Source organism: Diceros bicornis, chromosome 12 (assembly GCF_020826845.1).
Source record: "Diceros bicornis minor isolate mBicDic1 chromosome 12, mDicBic1.mat.cur, whole genome shotgun sequence".
In the NCBI taxonomy this organism is placed as follows: Eukaryota; Metazoa; Chordata; class Mammalia; order Perissodactyla; family Rhinocerotidae; genus Diceros; species Diceros bicornis.
Window position 1 is genome coordinate 73523818 of NC_080751.1, and position 19406 is coordinate 73543223.

Sequence of the window (19406 nt, forward strand, 5' to 3'; positions counted from 1 at the left end):
CCCAATTAGAAAGCTCTCCTGGCAACTCTGTGCGAGACCGCAGGCTTGTTTTTGTATTTATGTGTAAGAAAAGGGATGAAGAAGAAAATGACGATTGCACCATGGAGAGCACTACGGCACCTGACCACATTTAGGTTAAGGAAACCTGTAAAAGTCTGCTCTCTTTATAAACTGGCCTGCCTTTTTGTCATCATTGGCATTAACAGCAACACCTAAAAAGCAAGTTTATTGATCCTAGTTAAACACGGCTGTGGAAAGGTCCCAATCCTAACCTCCCGACACTCTCTTTGCCTCCGTAGACCATCTGCTCCAGGCACTCCGAGATTCTGCATCCCAGCCTCCGAGGCTCTGCTCACATTCAGCCCGGGTCTTGTGGCCCCTCGCACCTGCCAGCACACACCAGCTCCAATTGCAAGACACAGTATTTGTGTCGTCTTTTCTGGAAGACATCTTCACCTCCCAATGGAGAAGTGGTCACTCCCTGTCGTGTGCCCACAGCACTGCAGCAAGCCCTGTCTAGTGAACTCCATCGCTAATTCAACACATTCCCTCAACCTGGAACAGTCTGAAAGACAAACATCTGGAACAGCAGGAGCTCACACAAAGAGGACCGACTTCAGAATCAGAGCCCTGTGTTCCACTTTGGTCTATGTCCCCGGTCCCTGGGGTCACCACGAGGAAACCAGCTCCCCTCCCCGACCTCAGATTCTCTATAAGTCATGTGACTGTAGTAGAGCTTCTTGTTTTAAAAAGATGATCGTATGAATTAAAAAACAGAGCCTGGACCTGAATATTTGCTGACAGCTGAAACTTCTCACGGTGGCATTCAAAACTCTTCTCAATTTTGCCTCAAACCACCATTCTATTCTCAAGTTTCAACATTCCTCCTTACTTCAATATCAGATTTCTGGCCCCCCAAAAAGGCATTTGGGCAATACGAGGTCTGTTTCTTTTGTAAAATAGGAAGATAAGTTATTATTCTTGTATGTTTCTTTCTCTAGACTGTGAGCACTTGGAGAAAAATAATCTTGTCTTTTAAGCCTAATGGATCACAGATATTGAAGTAGGAAACACAAAATATAGAAATTTATAGAAATATTTATATATATTTTTTCACAATTATATAGAAATATGGTAGGTGAATAGTAATTTTTAGTTGAATTAATATTTTTCATAATTTTTGGAGAAAAAATTCTTTTTAAAATGTACATAAATCATATACATCTCATAGAATCCTTGAAAATAATTTTTGATAAAATAGAAATTGATTTTTGTTTCTATCTGAAACTAACAATTGTTATTTTTCCTTCTCATTGATTACTTTTTCCAGAAAGCATGATACGAGTACCAGCACACATTAAACCCTCTATCCAGGGACCTATTAATTTTGAAGAGAGGTTGTTGCCTTGTTGCTGAGGTTGGGGAGCCTGAAAGAGTGTTGATTCATCTTGCATTCGGATCATCTAGTTTTTCCTCAGATCTATGTTACTTTTCTAAATCGTATTTCCCTCTCTCTGACCTCTCCATTCAGCGGAAATAGATTGGAGGGAAATACTGTAATGCAGAGCTGGCTCCGAGGGTGCCAGATGGGTCTATCCCTCCTCCGCTAGACCCTCAAGACCATGCCATTCCTCCCTGGGTTCTTCTAGATGACTAAGAAATAGGGCGCCTTGGCCAGCTCCTCCTTTATACGTCTGCATCTGCATTAATCACGTTAGAGAATGTTTCTAGGGTGGCCTTTTGCTACCATTCAAGATGCATCACTAACGACATTTCCTGAGCACTTATTTCTTCCTACACACAGTGCTGGGCTCTGGAAATAGATGGATAAAAAGGCAGAATTCCTGTTCTCAAACAGGGGAGTGAATATAGCAGGGGAATGAACTGTAATTGCTTCCATTCAACCATAATTTTCCTGAGGTCAAGAGCCCATTGTCTTGCCTACGCATTACCGTGGGCCAGCAAAGCGCTGCATGTAAGTTAGGCGGGCAACAACCAAAATAAAACTGACCTCTGATGACTGTGCAACATGTTCCAGAATTACTGAGGACAATTTCACATGTGCTATTTCACTTAAACCTTACTGCGTCTATACGATCTGCAGTAATACTGTCTCCCATTTATCGATGACACAGCTGAAGCTCATGGAAGAAAAATAATTTCCCCAAATCTATGAAGTGACGGGGCTCTGATTCCAACCTTGATGGGTCTGATGACAAGGCCTACAGCTGTTCTAGCTCTGCCTGCTGGATATCCACAGGGACTTGACTGCAAAGAAAACTGTAATTCTACAATGAAATGGAAAAGAAGTTTAATTGCAGCTCTACTTCTAAGTTACAAAGGAATGTGTGAGGATAGCTTCCATGTGCTTTTCTATTGTTTATCTCGGGAGCTCCTCCAGGGCCCAGGGATGTGAGATAATCACTGAGGGGTGTCGGCCTAGTTCTCCAGCCTCTTGACCTGTCCTCCTAGCCCAGCACACACAGGGAGCTCCCCTTCCCCGTTTCCTTCCGATCACGTGGAATCGCTCCTGTGTCTCCTTCTCAGGCCGCAAGAGCCGTCCCATCATTTCCCGGAACAATACAACCTCGCCTACAACTCCTCCACGCAGCGCGACCCCCGGCTAACATGCACTGTGCTGGGAGGCAGTTGTGGGTGGGGGGACAGCTTGAGCCAGAGAATCAGGGTCTGGGTCTTAGCCCACCTGACAGGGCTTCTGGACCTTGGGCAAGGTGCTCCACCTCCTTAGCCTCAGTTGCTTCCTCACCTAGAGAAAGCTGATCCCCTTAGTTGGCGACAGATCTGATGATCTCTAACGACCCCTTCTAGCTCCAGACTCTGGAGGTACAACTTCCTGGCCATCTGCAGCCTATCCCTACTCTCACCAGAGGGTTCTTCCCCAGTGGTCCCTCTCAGCTCACCAGCAGGGCCTGGCTTCTGGCTGGGGCTGGAGGCAACACCCACTTTCCCCCACCTAGGGCCTCCCTAGGGAGGAGCAAGCCTGATCTCCCAGCTGCCCAGGCCTACACCTTGAGTGCCAGCTCCTTCAAGCCTAGCGTAATGTCATCATTCCTTGGCCGTAATTCAGCCATGGTTAAGTGTTTCTCTTAGAGGAACAGGCCAAACGACAGGTGTAGAAGAAAGGAAAATTTCAGCACTTCAAGGCCCACTACAGCCCATGGCCTAGGGCCTCCCACAGCCACCCAGGGAGCTCCTTCACTCACTCAGTTGAGCCATAGGACACACGCGGTGCGCAAAACCCGGGCAGGCCACAGCGACGGTCGCCTGTCACCCTCCCCTGCACTCGTGCAGATCGAGACGGGGATGGACCCCCATTTCTGATTCCACCATCTCCTCTCTCCCCTTGTCCTCTGCCTCTGTTCCTTCCTCTCTCCTTCCTTCAGCCCCTCCTCCCTCCTCCCTTCCCCTCCATTCCCCTGCACTGTTTCTGCCTCTCTTCCTCCAGTCCGCAGCCCATGGCTCAGGAAACCAGCCCTATTACAACTCTCTGCATCCCAGGCCCATCAGCAGCGCAAGGTCTTCCTCAGACTGGGCGGCCCAGCGCATGGCCTCTGCGCGTCCCTTCCTCCCAGAGCTCTCCCTGTCTGGACCAGATGCTTCCTCACCCGGGTCTTCCGGTCAGCATCTCCCTCTGTGTTTATAGAAAGACAGAGTGGCAGAGACGCAGGATTGGAGATTATTTAGTTGGAGGAGGAGCTTGCAGCCAGAGGGAAATAAACTCTGGGACTCCATTTTACTAAACAAAATGGGTTCAATATGCATTTGCAGAATGAATTTGAGAAAACTAAAAAGTAGTTGTTAGAGCTGTTCTGGGCCATGGTGATGACAAGTCAGCCAGTTGTGCTTGACTCCTCTGCCCCTTTCTTACCTTTCAAATATCTGTAGAAATGCAGCAATGCAAAATTTGCCATTTCAGAAAAATTACCCTGAACAGTGGGAATTGGCTAGATTAGGGGGAAAAATCAAGATGAATTAGGGGGAATGTTGATTAAAAATAAAACAAGCAAAAGTACAAACAAGAACACATATCTGTAGGAAGAAGGATGTTGTCTCCAACAACCTCTGTATCCTTGACTCAGGCCAGCATCGATGGCCAGAGCAAGTGGTGCTGGGGCAAAGCATCTTTCTGAAGCAGCCAGAGCCATGTCACTCGGTTACCCCGTCACCTCCATTTCAGAAAGCACTGTGCCCAGACACGTATGAGAGCCCAGGGCAGAGGGCACTGGCATGTCCTTGTATCATGTGACTCTACCATCACTGAGGGCCTGCTGTTCCTACAAGAGGTCAACAGAAGGGGAAAGAGAGCAGGTGGTGGACTCCTGCTTCTTAAATCTACTGGTCTGAAAGAGGCATACATCAGCCCCACTTAGAGGCCACGCGAGACCTAATCAGTCATCAGGGTCCCACACAGTTGCAAGGGTTGCTGGGAGAAAGAGTTGTTGGCCTCCCACATCCAATGTACAATGGTTGAAGTGGATCAAATAAAATAATGCTCAGGAATATACTTTGTAAAGCAGAAATCAGATTTAAAATGTTCAGCATTCTGTTGTGAAAAATAAGGGTATCAGGTGTCTGAAATGCTGGGTGGCTTTTATTCTTACGACAATTTTCCATGTTTAAATCATGCTTCACTTTATAAAGCATTTTCTTATATATCTTGTTTTCTCCTCATTGATTGAGTGTGTTGGGGGAAATTGCTCTGTAAATTCCCAAATATGGGCATTTCTTAAACCCACAGAAGGGATCCAGGTACCTGATCACAGCGCTGAGATCACAGACAGGCTGAGTGGCAGTAAATCTTTGACAATGAAATATGAAGAAAAGGAGGAGATGAAAGAATAAAAAGGGGAGAAAATATATAATTACAAAGCCTCCAAATCCATGGAGACCAGAAAAATGTGCTGTTGAGGGGTTTCTGTGAATTGGCATTACTATCGAAACCACACGTTATCTGTTAGGATTTTAAACACTGAAGGCCTGACAAGATGTCATTTTTATTCTTCTTTACAAATAGGGAAAGGTTTTTTAGGGTCTCTTTAAGTGGCAAAAATAGCAGGAGGGACCTCGGAGAAAATCCGCTGTAAATGGACGGGCCTGTTAATGAAGGGACAGCGGCTCCCCGCCAGCCCATCTCCACGGCAACCCGCGGATGGACAAGCACCGCCTCTCTGTGCCCCATTACCGAGTGCCTCTCCTGCCCAGAAGAAGAGAGAGCAGGGATGGTCGGGATCTCTTTGCCTGAGCATTGCCAGCAGTGTTCACAAACGCTAGAAGTGAACGGGAATAATCCGTGAAATGTCTCCCCGCGCAGCACCAGAGACAGCATCCACGCGGCACCAAAGACATGTTGATTCGGGGGGGAAAAAAACCTCATGCAGAGCTGTACATTTTCTAAAGCTCTGATAGGAAAACTGCTTTGGCTTTTCCGATAGAAAGAGAAGTTTCCTTTCATCATTATGAATCCTGTAATGACGGAATTTTTATATTTGCAAGGGACTTTGTAAATCATTGTATCCAAATGATTGGGCATCAAAGTAGAAGGAGGTAAGGGGTCTTACCTTAGGTAGCCCTGTGAGCTGCTCTGAAAACCCAGACGTCAAGACTATGGGCCCATGCCCTTCTGAGACTGGCATGTAGAGAAAAGATATTAAGAGGAGAAACAAGCAGACTAAGAAGCCAACGCTAGACCAAGGGGCGTGGAGTTTAAGCAGCAGAGTCTGTGGGGTGCTCGGAGAATAGGAGAATACAGGTGCATGACTGAGGCACCAGGACTTAAGATGCTTCCAGAAAGCAGAGGGCCTGGAGACAGGATGACCGATTAAAAGGCAGTAACAATTATCAAGAAAAAAACTCCAAGGATGTAAATTAGAGCAGTGTCTTTAGGAATGGAAAAGAGTGAGAAACACTACAGACGTATAACAGACCAGGCAAATTTACCATCTTTTTCTTGCCTATTGAGAATTGTACTTTTTTTAAGTTTAAGGCTGATCCTCAAAAGCCTGATTGCAGAAGTAATGTGATATGACGGATGATTTTGCATAATGAACGCCCTTGGTATCAATCAGGAGAAAGCCAGCTTTGGAGAAAAAGTCTTTGAGTCCTCAAATACCTGAGGTTCTGACTTCTGATTCCAACCCCCACCCCATGCCTTCTGCAGAAGCATCTCAAAGAAGCCAGGAGATTCCATGGATTCCATATTTGTACAAAGCGTAGCTGATTCATTATAAAGTGTCACCTGGCACAGTTTTGCAAAATTTCAACCCCAATATTTTTTGTGCCTTTCTTATTGAACATCTCTTAATGCAGATTTATTCCCTGAAGTTGCAACCTGTCAAAATGCAAACATAATTGTCTTCCTGCATCCTAATTATGCTGGAAGATAATTAAGGGCTTGACAGTCAAAGAATTTTCCAAGTTCTTAAAAAAGAAAAAAAAGAAGAGATGCAAGGAAAACATGGGTTAAATGTATGTATTTCCTGTTAGCTTCTGTCTGTTGAGTTTGCTGTAACGATTTAGGAAATTTCGATGATGGAGAAGTATCAGGTGAGCTGCCCGTCACTGCTGGACCATTTGCTTTAACCTCATAACCCCACAGAGCAGAAGGAGGGAGGGATCAGCCAGGCTGCCATAAATGTGGTGCAAGAATTATGAAATCTGAACTATTTCTAATCATATTAAGGTTTCCAATCCCAGGAGGAGTTCCCCCCGTACTCTGTGAAAAGCTAAATATTTCTTCAAGGAGCTGCAGTCAAAGATATAGGAAACATTTGAGACCCAAGTATTTTCAGAATTTTCTCTTGTCTCTAAACTGTATTGCCTTTCTTTAAGTCTGACATCACTATGTACTTTCTTTCCTAAATCACCAAATCTGCCACCTTTCTTTACTAATACTTCTTTACTAAAACTTGCTGGTGTGTATTTAAATCTGCTCTGCTCCATGGTTAGGCTCTATGTGTTACCGCTGTTGTTGTTTTAACCCTCGAAACGATGAACTACCCAACATTTTTCTTCCATGTTTCAGAAAAAGCAAATGACTTGCTATTAAAAAAATGAAATAGGGGCCAGCCCGGTGGCGCAAGCAGTTAAGTGTTCGCGCTCTGGTGCTGCGGCCTGAGGTTGGCCAGTTCGGATCCCGGGCGCACGCTGATGCACTGTTTGTTAGGCCATGCTGTGGCGGCATCCCATATAAGGTGGAGGAGGATAGGCACGGATGTTAGCCCAGGGCCGGTCTTCCTCAGCAAAATGAGGAGGGTTGGCAGATGTTAGCTCAGGGCAGATTCTCCTCACAAAAAAAAAAAAAGAAAGAAAAAAAATATCAGCTTATGTGGAGGCAAGGATGAGAAATGGTCAGGCTGTGGATTTTTTTCCTCTCTTTTTTTACGGTCATTTTTTGGTTATCTTTTCTTGATATTTGGCATCCAATACACATGAGATATTGTGAATTAAAACCAAAAATAATATTTTTTAATAAAAAAGAGGAAAAGAGACAGGAGGAGAATTTTGCCTTTTATCAAAACGCCCAGTGGAAAATGTGCTTCTTTTTAAACACAATCTGTGTTAGGCATTTGGCCTCCCTAAGTGAGGTTCTGCCTCGTTTAACCACGTAGAGAGTCAGCTCTGAATAAATAACAAGAGAATGTGTTTTCCAATCACTTGAGGAGGGAGATTGACATTTAAAATGGCTGCTCTGATGTTGATGTTGTTAAACTCCCTTCCTTTATAAGTGACCTGTTTGAATGCAATGGCTGTCAGTCTGTTTCATCTTCCCCTGCCAGCATTTATCTTGTCAGAGCGCATAGAAGCTGGCAGAATTGACTTGGTGAGGGACAGGTAATTGAGCACCGAGAGACAGAGCTCTCTGGAGGAACCACGGCGTGTCTACGCTGTGACCAGCCTGGTCTCCAGAGTGGCCTGGGAATGCCAACGGCCAGAATCTCTGATGAATGCCCACCACTCCCACTGTCTCATCCACAGGCCTCCATAAATTAGTCAAAGCCTGTGAAAATTCAGAAATCATGGCATCCAACTTTGTTATGATTACAATTTAGCTCCTCTATGAATAGTAAACTTATCCTTTGAGTTTTCCAAGGGGGTGATAATTTTATGATATTCTTTTTAATAAATGTAATGCTTAATGTAATTTAATTTTTCACTTCATTTGTGCCTTTCTTTCCGAGTGCTTGTTATGTTTCTCATTACAAAATACTCAGTACAATAAATTTGGAAAATAAAGAAAAGCAGGAAAAAGAACATCACTCCAAGTTCCACACTCTAGAAACAATAACTATTGACATTTTTGTGGCCTACCATTCAGAGTTTTATGCATAGATTTCTTGATATTTAATATGGATATCATCATACTATAATTTTGCCTCCTGTTCTTTTATTTTTTATTAAAAGTTCTTCCATATTATTATTACAAACTCGTTATAACCATTATTTTAATGACCGCATAATTTTGGCCCATAATTTACTTAGGTCTTACCCTCCTGTTGGACATTTAGACTGTTTTGGATTTTTCATTGTTACACATAATGTTGCAATAAATACTTGTTCATAAAGCATATTCAATACTTTGGATTATTTCTTAGAATGGATTCCCAGCAGTAAAATTATTAGGTCAAAGTGTTTAAAATTTTTAATAAATCTTGATACATACAGCCAAATTGCCATCCACAAGGATTTAATGATGCAGATTGTATATGTTGATAGAATGTCTACATTTAAAAATTTATAATTTGGAATATATATGTATAGTGTTAAATATGTATCCTGATTATTGCTTTGGAAAATATTGTCACTATATCCATTTCATTGATTGAAACTACATTATAGCTTTTCTAAAGAAAAAAAATTATTAATTAAGGCAGAAATATTTTTATGAGGAGAATATGTACCCAGGTTTTATTGGTTTTGTTGGAGGCATAACTGGGCACCTGACCTAATTATTTCTAGTGGATCCTACTAAAACAAACATTTCACTCCCTGAAAATCATCCGTTTATTGATTCATCTATTCATTTGTTCGATGAACATTCATGGCATCCAGGTTCTCAGACACCACGCTGGATGCTGAGAAGTGAGCCACGGACCCACTCCTTGGTCCACTAGCGTTATCGACACAGGGACAGCAAAGCCCTCATGAGCTCCATGCCCGCCGCTCAGTAGATCTGTGTGGAATGAAGTAATTACTGACTCTGGATATTCACGGTGCAAGAGTGATAACTTCCTCAAGACACGTCCTGCCATGCTCTCGCCGTACAGGGATGGAACACTCAATTCTGGATGCAGGATCACAGACAGAGTGAAACGGAAAGCTGTGGAAATTTAAAGGTTTGTTTTCTGGGTTTTTTTTTTCATTATTTGTTTTAGATAAAGGATAAAAGGGCAAGGGTGCTCTTCCTTGCCTAGATTTCCACTTCCTGACACTGATAGATGCTGATTCTAGAAATTTGAGAAAGATCTGCATTACTCAAGCCCCTCATCATAGTTGCTCCATCATTCTTCTATGAGTAGTCAAAAATTCCTATATTAATTGTTCCTTTGGGTTATAGATAAAATAAAAATATATATTTTGAACAGAGACTCTCATTCTTTCCTAAAACCAATATGAACGACAATTCAGTAGCAATGACAGAAAAGAGCACTCCTCAGTCCCCTATAAATTTCAGCATTTTTAGTTTTCTTCCTGAGATATAAGCTTGCCACCACCATGATGGTACATGGAAGCAACTCTTCCCCATAATGTTCATGCCCTATTCCCAAGTTGGCTTCAAGGTCCAAAGCCCTTCAGGTGGAAGAGGAATTTATTATTGGAATCTTGTGACAAGACTAGCCAGATACTCACTGTTGTGGGTTGACATTTGTCCCCAAAACAGGTATGTTGAGTTCCTAACCCCCATCCCTTTGAGTGTAACCGTGTTTGAAAATAGGGTCTTGGCAGACATAATCAAATCAAGTCATTAGAAGAGATCTTATCCAAGTTGACTGGTGTCCTTATAAGAAGAGAAGAGACACAGACGGGGAGAAGACGGCCGTGTGATGATGGTGGCAGAGATTGGAATGATGTATCTGTAAGTCAAAGGAAGTCAAGGAAGAAGCTAAGAGAAAAACATGCAGCAGATTCTCTCCTAGAGCCTCTGGAGGGAGCACACTCTACAACACTTTGGTTTTAGATGTCCAGCCTCCAGAACTGTGAGAGAATAAATTTCTGTTGTTTTAAGTCACCTAGTTTGTGGTGCTTTGTGATGGCAGCCTTAAGAAATTAGTATACTCACCAATCCAATTTCCTCTTCTTGGGCACTTAGGAAGAAGAGGACTATTCCCCAGCCCCTCTTGCAACAGGGTAGGGATTTTGCCTGGATTCTGGCCAAAGGGGTGTATGCCCCATCCATGCCTAGCAATAAAACATGCTGCACTACTTTGCAAACTTTCTCTGTGAAGACAGCAGTGCCATGAGGCATAGGGCCTACCGCTCTTGAGATATCTGCTTGAAACATGGCTAAGAAAAGCCATGTGACTTGCACTGAACCATAACATGAGCCAGCAATAAACTTCCGTTGAGTTAAAGCATTGTGATTTCCAGAATTTTTCGGGGTTTTTTTTTTTTTTTTCCAACATTGTTTAGCTGCTGGAACTTGATATACTGGAATGCAGGCTATTATAACAAAAAAGTAATATATGTGCCATTGAATAAGTATTCAAGTAGCAGAAAGTTGATATGAGAGACTAGAATGATGGAGAGGAGATATGTGATGGCAAATAACTTGATAAACAATCACTGGTGGTGACTTGGGAGGCCATCCATGAGTGACTCAGCCCGAAGCTCTAAGAGAGATGGTTGGAGATAACAGAGCATTCGAGTGTGCTGGCTCTTATTGGCTGTGTTTACAAGATATTACAAGAAAGAGGTGATCTTAGGAAAGAATTAGTCAAGACGGATAAGATAGATGTTATATCAGATATAGCAAACTGTTAATGGTAGAATCTAGATGCTGAGTATATGAGTGTTCACTGCAAAATTCTTTCAACTTTGCTGCATGTTAGAAAAGTTTCTTAACAAAAATATTACTAAAAACAGAAAGAAGAAATTAGGCAATTTGTAAAAGAGATGAAAGGGACCAGGGAGGATCCAGAAATTCAAGGGATTGTAGGATGGAAAAGTTAACTGCTTCTATGCCCTAAAACATGAGAGATGGAATTTAAAAGGCTTTGAGCAATAAAATCCCAGATAAGCTTCTAAGCTGAAACAGTGACTCAGTGAAAATTCAGATTAAAAATTTATCTTAACCTATTATTGCAATTAGCCTCAGAGTGGAGATATTAAGTTAGAAGAGAAAGACACCAGTGTAAAGACAGAGAAATGAAGCAGATTTGGGATCCATATTTTGGGGAAAAAATAGATGTGGTTCTTGACAAATGAACTGACTAGTAGCAAATAAATCAGAAAAAAGCCAACTAAAGTTTTGAGATCACTTATTGCCAAAAAAACTATAAGTCCATTTTAAAAAATTCTTTTACTGTGAAAGACTTAAAAAAGTTCTTGGGCCCTCAATCCTTCACTAGTCAAAGGCAAGGTTTGTAAACTGTAGAGCCCCCAAGATTGCACCCTCCTGAGCACCTACTCCAGGTGTGGCTGTGGAGAGTCACACAGAGAAAGGGATTCCCAGAAGGCAGAGCCACAGAGAACAGTGGAGAAGGGAGTTCCTCCCGGAGAGTATAAGCAGGCCCCATCAAAGACACCTCTGTCCCGCAATGTGGGCAGTCTCCACAGTGTCTTTTCAGAGCTGTCATGACCCAGGAATGGCTGTGTGTCCCTCATCCGCGCCCCGCCCCATTCTTCAGGTTAATCTGTCTCGATTCTGTCCTTGTGTATGGAGTATGTTGGGACAGGGGACAGACAATTTGTATTCTTAGTTTATCTTTTACCAAGACAAGAAGAGCCCATCTGGGCCTGATGGGAAGGGCTGAGCATGTCCAGTGACTGGGTAGAAAGTTGGGGTGTCTCATTTGGGGAGGGGCTTAGTGTGTTTTATGAATCTGGGCAAGAGTGAAATGGTGGCCAGAGGAAAGATTGTGGAGGAGACTGGATTGGTGCTCTCCATTCCCAGGTCCTCCCCAGGTACAAAGAACCATGACGTTTCCAGGCCTCCTTTATGATGAGGGTGGAGCCATGTGACTGGGTTCCAGCCAATGGAATGTGGGCAAAAATGATCTACATTGTTTGTAGGCCTGAACAGAAAGCATCTTGCAAAACCTTCCGTGCCCTTTCTTTCTCGTTCTGGTGAACATGGAGGGCACATGTTGAAGGAAGCTGTGTCACAAGATGGAAGGACTCTGGATGTCTGAGTCACTGCTTGGAGGAGAGAGGCCCAGAATATCCACCAATCCTGCATCAGACTGTTCTGTGGGCAAGCTTGAAACTTTTTCTGCATGAAGGCGCTTATATTTCAGAGTTTACTCATTGCCACACCATTGCCTATCCTGAATAACACAAGCTAAGTCATCCTTCCTTGAAACTTGCCTGCGTTAGCTGCTCTCTGCAGCCCTTTCATTCTTCACACAGGTTCATACACATCAGAATCAATCACAGACACAGCTCTTGCTGTATCCCTTGGTCACAAGCAAGCCAGTTCTGGTCTGACTTCATCCCCTGAGCGAACACTCAGCTCCAGCCATCCAGACACTGCCACACATTAACCCTCTGGGGTCAGGATCAGTACCACCTCTTTGTGACATAGAACTTAAGACTCAGGGCATTTTATTACTCTTATTTCTTACTTTGTGTACGATTCACAGATCCGAGTGGTAGATCCAGGATTAAATTTCAGGTATGCCTCGCTGCAAAGTCACTGCTTCTTTCTATGCTTATCAAGAGGCCTCTGCCTCCATGGCTCATCTTTTACTGACAAAGCCCTTCTGACCCCCATGTAAGCCTCAGCTCCCTCACCGTCAGCATACGGCGCAGTGATTTAAGATTACTTATGACCTGTCATACAATTGAACAAAACATATACACTATTTGAAGTACTTCAAATAAATGCCAATTATTATATGCGTGTTAACTATTTTTAACATTGCTCTTTGGCTATGAGCCAATTCCCTGAAGAGTAAAATATGAGAAATTTTAAAAAATGAGTTATAATCCCTAGAAAACAATCTTTCACAGCTGTGAAAGGACAGGAAACGTGTAAGCAGGAAGCTGAAAGCAGCCAGCTGCAATGCCATATTTGATGACTTAAGTCCATAACGTTCCCCGTCAAGGTTTGACCCTCACAGAACTTTACTGGAAAATAGAGAAGTGAGTCACGGAGTGGATTTTTCAATACAGAAAAGAAAAATAATATATTTGAAATCATAAAAGATATTTTTTAGCTACCTGGTCGTTTTAGGCTAAATGTTCAACATACCTTCCAATACAGTTTTTGATCCTAATTTTGTTGTCATCTTTCTATATCGTATTACACAAAACTTGGGGTCAATGTTTTCTCTTTTAAAAGTTACAATTTGGAGTAGGCATTGGGAGTTGCCTCCTCTCCCAAGTCAAATATTTTATGTGTAACTCTGTCTTAGTCGGCTCAGGCGGCCGTAACAAAATACTGCTGACTGGGTGTCTTAAGCAACAGATATTTATTTCTCACGGTTCTAGAGGCTGCAGTCCAAGACCAACGTGCCAGCAGATTTGGTTCCTCTGAGAATCTCTTTCTGTTTGCAGATGACTGGCTTTCGCTGTGTCCTCACATGACAGAGAGAAAGAGCGAGAAAACTCTGGTGTCTCTTCCTCTTCTCATACAGACACTAATCCCATCCTGGGGTCCCCAACCTCATAACTTCATCTAAACCTAATTAACTCACTGAGGCCCTACCTCCAAATACCATTACGTTGAGGGTTAAGATTTCAATATATGAATTTAGGGAGGACACAAACATTCAGTCCATAACAATGTCTAATTTGACCATAGCTCTCCTCTAAATAAACAATTCCATAGACATATTTTCTACAGTCATCCCGTCACACAAACCAAGGGGCATACTGAACTCTCCGTGAATTGTTCTGCCAACCATCTTATTCTATGTGGAAAATCAATGTCTCATCTATACCTTTAATACTCTTCATCTGCACATAGATCCCTTTGAAGTTCAGAGTAGAAGAAATAAGCATGATGTGGGGCTACTTTTCCTTGCTATCCTGGTAGAGACTATATTCCTTGCAGCATGAACTTTTATTATTGATCTTTAAAAAGACTAACCAAAAATCTATTTGAGATTATTTACATTGAAAGTCTTTTACAAACTCTGCCTATGTTATTTGATTGAATAGGTTCCTGTGGCTTGAAATTCCATAAACTGGCTTTGCATTATGTGTCAGAGTGTCAAACTTTAACAGTTTGGGATTTACTGTTTATTAATATCATGAAGCATCAACAGGCAAGAAGTGGAGATGTGATTCCTTGTCTCTCTCATCTCAGATTCAGTCTAACTCTCTCACGGACAGTGACCCTCATAATCAAATGTAGCTCAGGGGTGCCAACCTGTAGGTCACCTGGGAAGTGAGGCGGGCTCATACAGATCCAAGGTTAGGTCTTTAAGTAGTCAGAAAGAGACCTTTGTCTTTACCCACTCCCATCTCTGAGTCCATTTCCTTTCTTTCTTCAAACAGCACCTACCTACTGATTATCCTTAAGATATTAAAATGCTTAGTGTCTAAGAAAGGCATGATGAAGGAGAGGAGTTACCTGCTCTCCCTCATGGTCCAATTGCTTTCCAATTCCAGAGTCTTTGAGTGACCAACTCTGGGCATTCTCTATCTTCTTCCCAGGGAGATGATTTGGAGGCCCAATTAGATGGATTGTTTGAAGATAATGGAAGAGAAATAGAAAAAACACATTTGAAAATCTCAAATTTGATTTGATTTTTATCCAAATCCTTGATTTGGATAAAAATGACAGCAACAAAAAGCAAGTTCCAGAGGCTATTTTGGGTTCAACATATCCTGGACCGTGATTTCTACCATCTACATCCCTAGACAAAGGTCTGGATGGTCATTACCGAGGTCAAAGAGGGTGACTCTGAGGCCCCGAATAGTCCCCAATAACTCACAGATTTTCTGGTTGAGATATCAGTGTTAGCCCCAGATCCACCCATTTGGCCTCCTCTCTACACCCTAGCCCATTTCCATAGGATCTGCCAAATCCCTCTCTTGACTACCAGGGCTCCACTGAGTGTGAGTTTTAACAGTGCACTAAATTATGCATTCTAAGGCAAGAAAGTGAGCACATGAATTTGAAAAGTATTTTCAAAATCAAAGGGCTAAGACTAAAAGTACATAATGGAAATGATGGTCAAATTTACCAGAAATTCAGTTATTCATGACCCATCCTAACCTGACTATTCTGGGCAATAGAGCCTTGGCTGTCCCTTCCAGATAGAAACATACCATGCGTATTTCCTTTCCAAACACTCCGCCCCAGCCTTCGGGACAAGCAGAGGGTTATGTTTGTTGGAACATTTGATCCTCTCCTGGTTGCACTTTGGATTTTAATTCTACCATTTGGGCTTGGGGGAGTTGAAACTTCTCTTATTTGTTTAAAATTATTTCCAGCTTTATTGAAGTGTAATTGACAAATGAAATTGTAATGTATTTAAAGTATACAACGTGATGATATACATCTACATTGTGAAATGATTACCACTATCAAGTTAATGAACACATCCACCACCTCACTTAGTTACCTTTTGTTTTTGGGTGAGAATGCTTAAGATCTACTCTTTTAGCAAATTTCAAGTCCACAATATAGCATTATTAACTATAATCACCAAGCTGTATGTTAGATCCTCAGAACTTACTCATTTTATCACTGAAAATTTGTACCCTTTGACCAACATCTCTCCCATTTCTCCTGGCCCCTGGTAGCAGCCACTCTACTCTCTTTTCTAGGAGTTTGACATTTTTTTCCATTCCACATATAAGTGATACCATGCAGTATTTGTCTTTCTCTGTTTGGATGATTTCACATAGTACAATGCTCTCCAGGTTTATTAATATTATTGTAAATGGCAGGATTTCCTTCTTTTTTACAATACTACAGTGTATGTGTGTGTATATATATATATATATATATATATATAATATCACCTTCTCTTTATCCATTCATCTATCAATGGATATTTAGGTTGTTTCCATATTTTAGCTATTGTGAATATTGCTGCAATGAACATGGGAGTGCAGATATCTCCTTGAGATAGTGATGTCATTTCCTTTGGATATATTCCCAGAAATGGGATTGCTGGATCAAATAGACATTCTATTTTTAATTTTTTGAGGCAGCATCATGCAGTTTTCCATAGTGGCCACACCAAGTTACATTCCCACCCACGGTGCACACGGGTTCCGCTTTCTCCGCGTCCTCACCAACACTTGTTTATCTCTTGTTGTTTTGATGATAACCATTCTAACAGGCGTGAGGTGATCTCTCACTGTGGTTTTGATTTGCATTCCCTGATGGTTAGTGACGTTGAGCATCTTTTCGTGTACCTGTTGGCCACCTGTATGTCTTCTTTGGAAAGATGGCAGTACAGATTCTTTGCCCATTTTTCATCAGGTTATTTATCTTATTGCTATTGAGTTGTGACAGCTCCTTACATATTTTGGATATCAACTCCTTATCAGATATATGGTTTGCAAATATTTTCTCTCATTCCATAGGTTTCCTTTTCATTTTGTTGATTGTTTCCTTTGTTGTGCAGAAGCTTTTTAGTTTGATGTAGCCCCATTTGTTTATTTTTGCTTTTGTAGCCTGTGCTTTTGGTGTTATATCCAAAAAATTATTGCAAAGACCAACATCAAGGAGCTTTCTCCCTATGTTTTCTTTTTTCGTTATTTTCTGTTTTTTTGGTGAGGAAGATTGGCTCTGAGCTAACATATGTTGCCAATCTTCCTGTTTTTTTGCTTGAGGAAGATTGTCTTTGTGCTAACATCTGTGCCAATCCTCCTCTACTTTGTATGCCGGATGCCACCACAGCATGGCTTGACGAGCGGCGTATAGATCTGCCCCTAGGAGGCGAACCCACGAACCCCGGGCTGCGAAAGCAGAGCATGCAAACTTAACCACTACGCCACCAGGCCAGCCTCTCCCTGTGTTTTCTTATAGTAGTTTTATGTTTTCAGGTGTTACATTTTGTCTTTAATCCATTTTGAGTTGCTATAAGATAGTATAAGATAAGGGTCCAATTTCACCTTTTGCATGTATATGTCCAGTTTCTCTAACACCATTTACTGAAGAAACTGTCCTTTCCCTATTGTATATTCTTGTCACCTTGCCAAAAATTAGTTGACAGTATATGTGTCAATTTTTTTCTCGGCTCTCTATTCTGTTCCATTGCATGGACTACTCTCACAGAATTCTCTTCTGTAAGAGAAATTACTGTGCAACTACTGTAGGGCAGGTCATACTGAGTGCCATAGACAAAAAGGAACCATCCACAGTCCCCTAGGTCATAAATAATCGCAGTAAGGGGACTCTGCACAGATTGCTCTTGGGCAGTGTGTTGAGGGCTTTACAGAGGTGCAGTATCTGAATTAAAAAAACAAAGCACTGTGGCTATAAATTGAGGAGGGTTGTTGGGTAATTTGTAGAAATAGTAACAGTTATAATAATTAAAATTCTCATTTGAAAAATGCCCATTGGTAATCCTTTTACAAAGATTTACTTTATTTATTCACAAAAAACTACAAAGTCTGTTTATATCAGACAAGTAGACCAAGCCTCAAAGAGAATGACTTACCCAACATCACACAGTAACAAACCCAGAATCTGAATCTAGATTTGTTTAGTTTCACAATCAATCCTTGTCCTACTGAACATTCTGTATTTCTCAAAGCTGCATTCTATAGTAAATTAATTTATTTCTTTAGTCAACAAATATGAAACATCTAAAACATACCAGGCCCTGAAACTTATCTCAAAAGGAAAAATATACTCCAGAAGAAAAGTATATAGGAGGTTCCTCTACTTAAAGAGGATACAGAAGAAGCATAGAAGTTGTTGGAACCACTCTGAGGAGTCATTTGATGATATTTAATAAAGTTGAAAATGAGCATTCCCTGTGGCCCAGAAATTTTACATCCAGGTAAACTTTAAAACATTTGTATGAACCAGGAGGTATATAAAAGAAAGTTCACTGAATCATCATTTGTAACAGAAGAAAATTAAAAATTACCTGAAGTTCCACCAATAGAGGAATAGATACATAGTTTTTTGTTATATTTACATGATAGAACAGTCAAAATAAAAGAACTAGTTGTGTATTTATCAACATAGAAGAATCTCAAAAAAGTCAAGTGAAATGAAAATCAAGTTGCAGAATATGTTCCTTATGGTACCATTAATGTAAATTTTAAAGTACATAATATTACATATTATAAAGTACATAATATTACATATTATTATGGGCATATATGCGTAGAAAAATTTTTGAAAAGGATTGACTATCTACATTACTAATCCAAGATAGCTGATGAATCTTGGAAGATAGGAAAGGAAGGAGGAGGAGGAGACTAAGAGAAACAACCGCCTCAACCTTAATTTGTGAGAACCTAAATAATTAGTAAGTGAGCACCTGGGCTTTGTTGATACGGTGCAGGTGGAGCACGTTCACTTGTCCCCACGCATTCCAGAAGCTTTGTTAAAGTGACAGCAAAGGGAATAAAAGGATAGAAGACTTGATCTGTCAAAGACAAGGAGAATTGGAGAAAAGACAATGGCAACACATTTTGGGGAGACAAGGAAGCTGGAAAACTGACGGACAAGAGGTAATGGATAGAGAAGACTCGAGACAGCAGAGATGGAATCAAGAAGTAGGATGATCCACGTGACAAATCCCCAAGCAAATCTCAGGACTTGGGCCTGCAGCAGCCCCTGGACATGGGAGTGCTGTTAGGACTAAAACAAGACAGAGTGAAAGGTGACCAGAGGTGGTTCCATGTACTGGTCTTCTCCCAGCAGTCCTGGCCTTCTCCAATCAGAAGAAAGCAAAGGTTAAAGCATGCAAACTCTAGACACAGGTATGTAAGGGACAGGTAAGGGCAGGGTCAGTATTGAAAAGAGGATGATCAAGTGAAAATCAAAATACTAACTAATGAGATCTAATCCCTGTCTCCTTCTGCTGCAAAACTCCTGGCAAGCAGCAGTATATCCTCAGTCAGGGTATAATATTCCTCATGGAGAAACTGACCCACCTTAAGAAAAAAATACAGAGACCTTATTGTTAATGGCCTCTTAGCGAAATGGCCCCACCAGAGCAAAGCACAGTCTGAAGTTCATCACCCAACAATCTCAGCTATGCAAACAGAGCTTCCAGGCATCATCTTAGTGCCTTGTGCTTAAA